Here is an 11,112-nt window from a genome sequence, read left to right as displayed (position 1 = left end):
TTCGCCGGGGGTTGGAGTTTGCCCTTTCCCGTCAATAAGGGGATTCTTGGCACAGCGTGTGTGCATGCTTCATGCATTAAACAGTTCTGCTCCGGGTCTGCTATTGGACTCTAGCTTTAAACCTGTTATAGCTGTTCAGCATTTCCATTAGGTGAGCGATTCGCTCACTCATGTTGCAATGGAATGCAACAGCTTGCTAGTGTGCAACAACATCGAGTTCTGGATTTACAGCCCATGTAGTCATTAGACTGCTGTTCGATTTATTGCATGATATTATGTAATGAGACAATTCAGATCCGATCAGAATGAATTAGAAATATAAAGTAAACAGCAAGGCAATGCAACAATTAGTAAACATGAGTGCTGTTGCAATGTAAGTAGTTAACTTAAAAATATTAACTACCAGTCAAAAGTTTGGAATAATTTGGAAAAAAATTATGTATTTGATATATTGTATTTTGAAGTCTCTTATGCTTCCCTCGGCTGCATTTATTTAATAAAAAATACAGTAAAAACAGTAACAATTACAATCAAAAATAACGGTTTTCTATTTTAAAATGTAATTTATTCCTGTGATGGCAAAGCTGAATTTTCAGCATCATTCCTCCAGCCTTCAGTACATGATCCACATTCTAATATGCTGATTTGGTGCTAAATTACTATCAGTTATTATCAGTGCTCAATTATTAATAATGGTTCTTAATATTGCAAAGTTTTTGTGCCTTAATTTTTTGTGGAAACTGTGCTACGTTTTTACGTTAAGTTCAACAGCATTAAAAATGTCTTTACTGTAACTTTTGATCAATTTAATGTATCCTTGCTAAATAAGTAAACATTTAAATAAAATAAATGTTTAAATTTAAATAAATCTTTTGAATGATAGTGTATGATGGTGTCCACAAAAATATTAATAATATGAATTGGAGCACCAAAATTAATTTGTAGGTGATTTTTTTTTTTGTACTATATATATTTGCTCCAATTCTGATGTGGGTGAACCGTGATTATACAGTTTTGAGGAAAACTGTTAAAATGACAGTGCCTGCAGCTTCCCCTGCTGGCTTTGAGATTGAGACGAAAGTGAGCGAGAGGGGCTTGTGTCGTGGCAGGCTCGCTGGAGCGAGTCACTTCAACTATAAAACATGCGCCCAGGGCAGGTCATGCGTTATGCATTGATCCATGTAACTGTGGCAGGAAAACACCACATGGCAATTCCCTGCTGCTGCCAAATCCGTTCTTTTTAGACTGGAAAAGTAGCCGGCCCAGCACGGTCCAACAGCGGTAAAACCAGGCTCTTTTACATTAAAATCCACATTCTTTGAAAAGGCAAAGAAAGTTGTTGACAAAATGCACATAATTCACATTTTTCAAATACTATGGGCCAGTTGCATAAACTTATCCACCATGTTTTCAGAGCTGTGAATCCACTTTGCATGCACTTCAAAAGGATGAGGAATATACAGTAAAATACAGTCAAATCGACACTGTTCGTATCACTGCGTATCGAGCACGGAGGAAGCCTTCAGAGCTGAAATTCGTATATGGTAACGGGAATTTTGTTTCCAACACGCACTGTAAGAAGTAGAACAATCACAACAGACTAGGCCATTGGACCAATCAGAGCAGAGTAGGCTAGCGGAAAGGAGGGGTTTAGAGAGACTGAATCTTCGATCAAACCGTTTTCAGACTCTTTGAGACTGTGCAATGTATATAGATTTAAAAATATTTTTTTTTTTTTATCTTCGATGCATGTAAACTTATTGTTATGGACCTCCAAAGCAAAATTAGGAACCATTGAAATAGCATAATAGGGGTTTAAGGATTCAAGGATTTAAAGGCTTGCTGCCATAGCTGAGGAAGAATCCATAGGATCAACGTCGTGTGGACCACAGTAAATTGTTGATCCAATACGATAGAATCCCAAAATGTGATTTCTCATATTTATAGGTGTATACTCGACTTTGCTGCGTTTCTTGCCCAGCCGGGGTGAGTGGAGGACGCCTTTGCATTTGCAGGATTCACAAAGCGCTTGTAAATCTCTCAGCGTTGCTAATGCCGTACAGATGTGCGGTGGGTGAGGTTTGTGCTGAAGCTCAGAACAAGTCCATGGCTGACCGCAGCAGATGAATCGCACATGGGTGGGCGGTTTATTGATCTGGTGTCAGAAGCAGATTAGACTATGTTAAGGTTACACACACTCATGGATGGGATAGATTAGTAAGAAATGGACACCCTTTCTCCTCAGCCGTAGGTCCTGTCAAGTCAGAATACAATAAAGCATAATGTTGCCATAAAACACTGTTTATATCAAGTTTCAAAGTCATATTGGAAAATCAAATAAATAATTTAAAAACACATTTTTAAATAAAATAAATTCAATTCAAATAAAATAAATGAATAATAAAAAAAACAACAACTTCATATTGTTCTCTTATCACAATTTCCTTATAACAAAAACAGTGCAGCATTATCTACCCAGTCTCGGAAATCATTTTAACCTCAGTGTTAAGTGATTCTACATTCTTCAGAAACCTTATCTAAGGAATGGGAGGGTGCAGCTAGTTTATTTTTACATTAATTTTACGTAACGTAGTTTCATTCCTCCTGTGCTGTCCTGAAGATAACAACCATTGAATAATGAACAAACATGGTTCCAGCCCTACATCCTTACCATAAAACCAGTCACATGGGTCAATTTTGAAATTGAGATGTATGCATCACATGAAAGCTGAATACATAAGCTTTCCATTGATGTATGGTTTGTTAGGATAGGACAATATTTGGCCGAGATACAACTATTTGAAAATCTGGGATCTGAGGATGCATAAAAATCTAAACATTGAGAAAATCACCTTTAAAGTTGTCCATTTATGTTCGCGATTGTGCTGCATCCACTCACAAAAATAAATGTTTTATATATTTACGGTAGGAAATTTACAAAATAGCTTCATGGTACATGATCTTTACTTAATATCCTAATGATTTTTGGCATAAAAGAAAAATCGATAATTTTGACCCATACAATGTATTGTTGGCTATTGCCACAAATATACCCGTGCGACTTGTGAATGGTTTTGTGGTCCAGGGTCACATACGAAGGTTACAGAAGGGTGAAGCAATCACTAAAGGTTCAAAAGTCAGCAATCACCTTGAGAGTGTAATGGACTCTGTAATAATCCATTCAGAGATTACATAAGAAGGACCAGTACAGCCAATAGCAACAAGTAAATTAGCATCTTATCTCACTTGACACACTTTCCAGGGTTTGACTTCTAAGTACTAAGTTACTCATTCCACAAGAATGTTACACAGCCAACATCTTTTACACCTCAAGAGCTGATGATCACGTAGTGTTGCTAGAGAGAGCCAAAATACACAAAGTAATTAATCAATAACATGAATTAAAATCCCATTCACACAGTTCATTTGCTGATAAGAGTTTTGATATAGACCATTCAAAGGTTTGGGATCAGAAATCTCTTTTTTGGTCACTAAAACAGCATTCATTTAATCAAAAATATTAATATTGTGAAATATTATTACAATTTAAAATAACTGGGTGCTATTTTAATATATTTTCAAATGTCATTTATTCCTGTGATGGCAAAGCTAAATTTTCAGCATCATTCCTCCAGTCTTCAGTGTCACATGATCACATTACATAACTATATTCATGTCTTTTTATAATTATTATTTAAAAATGTTCTGACTCCAAAGTTTTGAACAGTAGTGTACCTCAGCATTGAAGTCTGAGTCTGGGTCTTGGTTTCTCTTAAAGGGTTAGTTCACCCAAAAATGAAAATTCTGTCATTAATTGCTCACCCTGATGTCGTTCCAAACCCGTAAGACTTTCGTTCCTCTTCGGGACACAAATGAAGATCTTTTTAATGAAATCAGAGAGCTTTCTGTGCCTCCATCGGCAGGCTAAGTAGCTACCATTTTCAAGCCCCATAAAGGTAATAAAGACATCATTAAAGTAATAGGTTTTTTTGGTGAACTATCCCTTTAAGTGCACGGTGTCTTGAGTCAAACAACAGAATTCTGGTGGCACTGACAAGGAGAGAGTCCTTGACAATCCCAAGAATCCTTGGGAGAGAGAGGAAGGAGACGAGGAGGAGGGAGGGAGCAGACAGCAGCAGGGTGACACATTCTAATGATGAGACCTCCAGAAACAGCCCCTCACACATCGACCTCACTGTGTGTATGTGACAATGACAGAATATGTTTGCAACCTAGAAATTTACAATCTGTTTGTTAGCATGTTAGCTGCAGATGAAAGTGTGAAATGATTGATGGATTTGACTTTCAAAATGTAAATTGGACTGAACATGTGTCGTCTACATGCTTGCAGGGCACCGTGTACGTTCCAAAGAAGTCTTTATTATTACAACAAAATGATTTTTTTTTCTATTTTAATATATTTTAAAATGTAATTTATTCCTGTGATGGCAAAGCTGAATTTTCAGCATCATTACGCCAGTCTTCATGTCACATGATCCTTCAGAAATCATTCTAATATGCTGATTTGCTGCTCAAGAAACAACAAAACAAAGCTGTGCTGCTTAATATTTTTGAGAAAACTGTGATACACTTTTACAGCTTTCCTTCAAAAATAACAGTATTTATTTGAAGTAGAAATCTTTTGTAACATATGTCCTTTTGACACTTTTGATCAATTTAATGCATCCTTGCTGAATAAAAGTATTACATTTCTTAATAAAAAAAAAAAAAAAATACTGACCCCAAAGGATCTATGGGCAGATAAATGTATGGGTTTTTCAGATCTTTCGGTGTAATGGACAAAATAAGCTTGCACAGTTTACATATGATCGACCGGAAATGACTTAAAAACATACTGAGAGCATCAGCTTCATTTCTGCTCTGACAGACCATGACAAATGCTGAGTGTGTGTTAGAAATCAGGAATGGTGAGAAAAGATTGTGCTTGGTTCTTCATCTTCAAACTAAACTTGGGTCTTCAGCCAACAAAGTTTAAATCCCGTCCGGCTTGCGAGCTTCCCATAATGTTCAAGCATTAGTCTTTTGTTGTTGTTCGAATGCATTCGACCACATGAGCGTCTACACTATACAAAAGCAATCCGGTTGAATGTGTTTGACTACCTCTGAAAGTGGACAAGCTCAAAACGTTTTAGACCCCGTTTACATCTATATTTAGTGTCGTCCACTTGTGATCTGATCGACTAAAACGCATCTTAATACCAGGAGTAAACAGGACCTAAAACGCTATAGAGACTCACTAAGTTTTGTAACAATGCTTGCATGTTTTGTGTGTTGGCTGGTTCTCTCTATACGTATTACTACCATCATACGTGTGTGTGTGTGTGTGCAGTGAGCAGATGTAATGCACACCAGTCAGGCAGTGAGAGCTGTGCTGCAGGAGTCACAGAGGGCAGTCTAGGGGGTGACAAGCTAACACATTCAGCCATGCACATGTAAGGAGATCTGTCTCTCTACACCATACCCCTATGGGCACTATGTGTGTGTGCGTGTGGAGTGAGAGAAAAGACATGAAGCCAAGCATTTGACAGCCCCACAACCTTGCAAACTATGTACAGATAACAAGGCAGTGGATGGAGTGAGTGGACACCAGGCTCTATCAATGCAAAGCGCTATACAAGGTAATGGCAGGTTAGAAAATGAACGGCTGGTTTACAAACAAACAAAACATGGTGGAAAGATAGTCAAACAACAATCATTGAAAAGCTACAAGCTCAGAGAATGAAGTGTGAAGGCGGATGAGGTAGCCTCTAGCTGTTTTTTACAGTTTTGTTTAGGGCAAAAGGCAAGAGCAAGTGTTGCTTTAGCCTGTCTTTTTTTTTTTTTCTTAGCTGATAGGTTAGCGAGTCTCTCCGCAAGGCATTGTTAGTGCAAAACTCTGAAGTGGTCAGTCTGTAGTTCATGTGCACACACTTGCAGATCCCTTTAAACTATAGTGGTCAGTTTAACAAGTTAATTTAGTAGGATTAATCAAAAAAGCTATTTTTCTACCATCTCAAGGTATATATAACACATTTTAAATATGATTAATACTGTCAGTTTGAATCATTTTGATACACTGGGGTCAGTAAGTTTTTTGAAATAAATAAATTATTTTACTCAAGCAAGGATGCATTAAGCATTAAAGGAGACCAATTATTCCCGTTTTTCAAAATCTTGATTTTGTTTTTGGGGTCTACTGGAATAGGTTTTCATGCTTGAAATGTTCAAAAAACACCTTATTTTTAACGCTCTGTTTAGTTCCAGTCTCTGAAAAAGCCCCTCCTTCTGAAAAACACAATGTGATCTGATTGGTCGGCTGGACCAATGTGGTCAACAACTTTGTGCATGTTTCAGAAATGTCATGCTCTTTAACATAACCACGAGTTTCAACACACTACTAATGCAACAACATGGCATCGTCCCTATTTCTTTATTTTTTTTTAGCCGATCGGATCACAAGTAGATAAGACATACCTGTTTACACCAGGTGTTTTAATCCATCTCTTTTGTCCACTTTCAACCACTTCTGTCCTGATTTCTTTAAGAGGAGGTTCTATGGGTGGGTAAATGTATGGGTTTTTTCAGATCTTTCGATCTATTGACAAAAATAAGCTCACGCAATTTACATATGAACGTGTATGGAGATGACAAAAAAAAAAAAAAAAAAACATACGGAGAGTAGCAGCTTTCGTTTCTGCTCTGATATCTGCAAGACCACGCTGAACGCTGTGAGTGGGTGTTAGAAATCAGGAATGGTGAGAGAACATTGTGCTTTGTACGTTGTTCGTCTTCAAACCGAACTTGGGTCTCCAGCCAAACAAAGTTTAAATTCCGTCTGGCTAGCGCTTCCCGTAATGTTTTAGGTCAGTAGGAGGAGAGTAGGTGTCTTTTGTGGCTGTTCGAAAGCATTTGACCACATGAGCGTCTATATTACAAAAGTAATCCAGTTGAATGCATTTTCGACTACCTCTGGAAGTGGGCGAAAGTGGAAAATCTTCAAGTTTATACCTGTATTTAGCATCGTCAGCTTGTGATACGATCGACCAAAACGCATCTTAACACTGGGTGTAAACAGGGCCATAAACTAAAGACAAATGTAGTTAGGAAATAAACATATAGAAAACTAAATGAAAGAATGCACAACTGCACCATTGTTACCCTCAGCTTATGGAAAGAGAGAGGGAGGAATGAAGAGAAGCACTTTGACAGGTTGGCTTGCTGCCTCCGGCTTCCAATTCCCCCAGCCTCTTCAAGCAGAACTTCTCTCTTCCAACAGCAACTTGTGCTAAAAAATGTATCATCTCGGACTTTGGTTTCAAATGAAAAACAAATAAGGGACTGTTGTTTCTCAAAGCAACAGTTTTTCAAAGTCGAGATTTATGGTGTGGTTTAAAAAGCTCTGAGGTGAGAACTTACAGATTGAATTCTGAAAACTACACTTTGCTATGCTGACTTATGAAGTGTTTGCACAAACATGGCACCCTTGAAAAGTTGAATGAATCTAAGAAAGAAGCCTCTGGCACAAAAAGAAAAGCCATCTTCTTTATAGGCAGGACATACCTTCAATGGAGCAAACAAAAGTATATTCACATTACAGTCAAGCTACTTGAACTTGACACCTCGGCTAATTGTTACCGTAGCCTTGGGAGAAAAGTTATACGGCGCGAGATTCAGCACAGCGCAAAGTGCCTTTGCAATCTGAGAGCTAATGACAGGACAATGGCTTATAGACACTCACCCTCTCTCTCTCTCTAACATGCACTAGAGTACCAAACATCGACCTTGTTAGACAGGCAGGGGAAATAGTGTCCATAGGCTGATAGCAATTGCTGCTGCGAGCGAGGAGTGATTTAACACACACTCTCAGGGACGTACTACTTTAATTTCTCCGTTTAACAGGAGCGATTTAACAGATGCTGCTTATGCCAATTAGAGTGCATCCGGAAGCTCGGCATGTGGGAACTGTTGATGCAAGCACTCTCAGTGGGCCCTGTAGCTCTCTATAGCTCGGTTGCTTTATGCTTTTCGCTCTAGTTGTCATCGGGATGAGAGGAAAAAGCCTCCAAAACATGAGATATCACAAGGACTTTACTTGCAAGTCCAGACAAGAGGATTTGCTCTTCCTCTACTGAAGTAGTGAATGAAGGTTCATTACATCCCTAATATTGACAAATGAGGAGACAAAGATTAGACACACAATCCGAAAGGGACATATGGCACACAAGAAACCTTACTTGCACAGTCATTGGAGAAGCCAAGCCCCGGAGAGGAACGGATTCATTTCTCCTTTAGGGTTATTCATGTGCTCAAGTACCGGAATCGCACCACTTAAAAGGAAAAGAGATTGAGTTTTCTATTAGTATGGCACACTGGGGGATCCTGTGTGTGGGGTGAACACATTGTCCTTGTTCTGTCAGCAGTAAACGTATGCAGGTCAGGACAGTTTGAGGCAGTGTGTCACATAGATTTCACCAGCCTAACGTAATGACGTCTGACAGCAGAGGAAACGAATCTCACCTTCAATGGCGAAGTATGAAATATTTACAGTGATACGGTCTCCTATTCAAATATAATGTACAACTATGAGAAGGTCATTAGTAAGTTATATTCCCTCACAGCAGGGCTGAAAATGTATTTATTCACATACATTTCACAATTCTGGAGACGTATGATGTTGGGTTCAGTCAACGGGTCATCGCACTTATTGGAACATCGCACTAAAATACTCTTTCAGAGATTCTTGCATAACATTCAGTGGTGCCACAAAACTGCTACAGAATCTACAGAGTAAAACAGGTGGTGTGATCAGCGTAGTCAGATTCCCGAATTAATTACTTTCATGAACTGTTTCAGTTCAGTTGACCTCCCAAATGAGTGACTCACTTGATTTGGTTATTTTTGGTGAATCAAAAACATACAGCACGAGCAGTTCAGTCCGATTCCCAAACGGGTGACTCGTATGAGTTGGTTATTTTTAATGAACTAAGCACATAGAGTCATTGGTTCGTACCAAGATGCTCACGCTCTAAGTCGGTTCTTTTTAGTGAATGAAACATTGTTCATACCTTAATGACAATGATCAAAATCCAAAAAGACCCTAGTTGCATCCTGAGAAACAAAAATTTCATAAAGACTTATAGTTATCTTTCACACCAAGATTGACAACTATAATTATATTAGCATCCACACTAACTTGCTAAGTTGTAATAATCATTCTAATTTGAAGAGAATAGGGAAGTCCACAAAGTGTCGTCCTTAGGGCTTGAGGGGGCCGTGCTGAAAGTTCAGACTTTATGGAATCAGTTCAGAAAATGATAATGATCAAAACACATGATCAATTAAATCTTTAGAATTGGCTGCATGCAGGATGGGTTTGCACTTAACTGGCTAGGGAAAAGAAAATCACACCACTTTCATATTTAATCATTTTTGCTCTCACTAATTGATGTTACTAGTGTCAAAATGACAGCTTTAATGAGAAAGTGACAACTGGAAATATTAGTACCTTGTTCGTGCATTTACGAGCTGTTCAAATTTGATTTGAGCAGCAGAATACCAGAAAAACTAATTTGGTCACTCACTGTTATAAGCTTCCAACTGACAATACGTGCAAACAACAGTTAAAAGATGAGACATATCTGGACTTTAATGAGGCGCTCGCAGCAGAGTGTCAGATCTGCTCATAATTACTGCACAATGCAGAGAATGGAGGGAAAAAAAGCCTCTTGAAACACGACGGCATTCATCCAATTTTGTCAGCTGAATACATTTAAAAGACACAAATGTCCCCTTAGCTGCAGGTGAAACCTATTAAAAACTTGGCTGGAAAACGCTCAAGCTAGCATACGTTGTGAAGCACCAGCCTGGCTCCCAGGGGTGGGCATCATAATGGGAAATATAGGCACCTCTTTACCATGAAAAACGACGATTCAACAGAGTGTCACTTAATCAATGGTGGACCCCACAGGGGAGAGGCGGCTACAGCCTGTGGGCTCCCACAAGCTACTGAGCAATGAAGTGAGAATAAAAGATGGAGGCTGAAGGAGGAGGGTTTGATAGAGGTCGGACAAATGATTAGGCTCCCAAGGTGCTGCTGGAGAGCTCGGTCGGCCCCTCTCGGAGGGAGCTACTTTAACGACATCATCCATCCTCAACACAGTGCGACAGAAAAAGAGAGCAAAAAAAGGAGAATGGCGAAGAGACTGAGCGATGGTGAGACGGACAGAAATAAAGAGCTCTAGTTACAGACAGAGACAGCGTCTGTCTCCAAGGTATCAGACAGACTCAGTCAGAGAGTGAACAGGGTAGACAGCCAACAGGAACACACGGCCTAAAACAGCATTTCGTCCAAGCTGCTCCTCACTTTAACAGCTACCAAACTGTCAATGACAAAGTAAATGTGAAATGCCATTTGTAGCCTATTTTACTCCCATACTGAGACATATTTCTCAGCAGAATCTTGATAGAAGGGAAAAAATTTAGGGTGGGACTTGATTTTATCCATCAAATTATATCATGAAAAGTGAGTTACATAACAGAATGAAGCAAGAACCGAATGCGATCATGTGAATCTGCTTCCTTCCTGTTAAACAAATGGCCTCATAAGAGCAGAAAAAAAAGTGTCAAGAAGGTCAAGTTCAACTTTAAGAGCATCTTGACATATCCCAGTGTTAAATCTAGCATTATTTTCTGCTTGAAATTAACAACTGTATGGGTATGATTTTAGAAAGGCTCTTTACTTAATGGCTTTGCATGTTTAATCTGAACTTGTTACCTCGTTCAAAGCTGTTGCAACCCAATTTCACAGCAAAATGTAACTGATTCACAAGGTGGCGATTTCGTTTCAATTTGTAGTATTTTTAGAAAAAAGTTAAGCATTAAAGTCCACCCCTAAGCAAATAGTACGAAAACGTGCAAATAACATTGTATGAATTCATACGACTTAGCTACCAACGAACAAAAACGAGACACGAATTACCAAGAGATTGTGTAGGTTGTTGCTTGCTTTATTTTAAAGCTCTTTAGTAGATAAAACATCTGTTCAAGTGAGGTTGTGTTGCAGTCGGTTAAACTATCTGCTTTCTGAAATGACAGAGGCAGAATCTTACCACC

The sequence above is a fragment of the Abramis brama genome, assembly GCF_963993115.1.
Source record: "Abramis brama genome assembly, chromosome: 11".
Lineage (NCBI taxonomy): Eukaryota > Metazoa > Chordata > Actinopteri > Cypriniformes > Leuciscidae > Abramis > Abramis brama.
Note: the sequence above shows the minus strand (reverse complement) of the source record.